Raw genomic sequence first — 385 nt, forward strand, 5'->3', positions numbered from 1 at the left:
AGTAGCACAGAATCTGCCCACAGACAACACTCTCTCGTCCAACCACATCACCACTAAAGTGCAGGGCATTTTCTCGTCTGCACCCTTTCTTGCCCCTACTCCCAGCCCCAGTTTCCCAATCCACCTGTTCTAGTTGCTCGTCCTTCTTTGCCCCGCCCAGAGACGATGCCTTTTTTTTTTTTCTCCCTACACCCTCTCTAGTTCTAACTTTCCCGCCCCAGTAGCTCTTGACCAATCGGAGATGGGATTGTCTCTTCTTTCCCGGCCTCATGGTGACGTTGAGAGAAGTAGCACCTCTGATTGGATATCCTGGAGCAGAAACCTACCAATAACTGGATGACTTTTTTGGTGCGGACGGACCGCTAGCATTATCGCTGGTGATTGG

Source organism: Phoca vitulina, unplaced genomic scaffold, assembly GCF_004348235.1.
Source record: "Phoca vitulina isolate PV1807 unplaced genomic scaffold, GSC_HSeal_1.0 scaffold32, whole genome shotgun sequence".
Classification (NCBI taxonomy): Eukaryota; Metazoa; Chordata; class Mammalia; order Carnivora; family Phocidae; genus Phoca; species Phoca vitulina.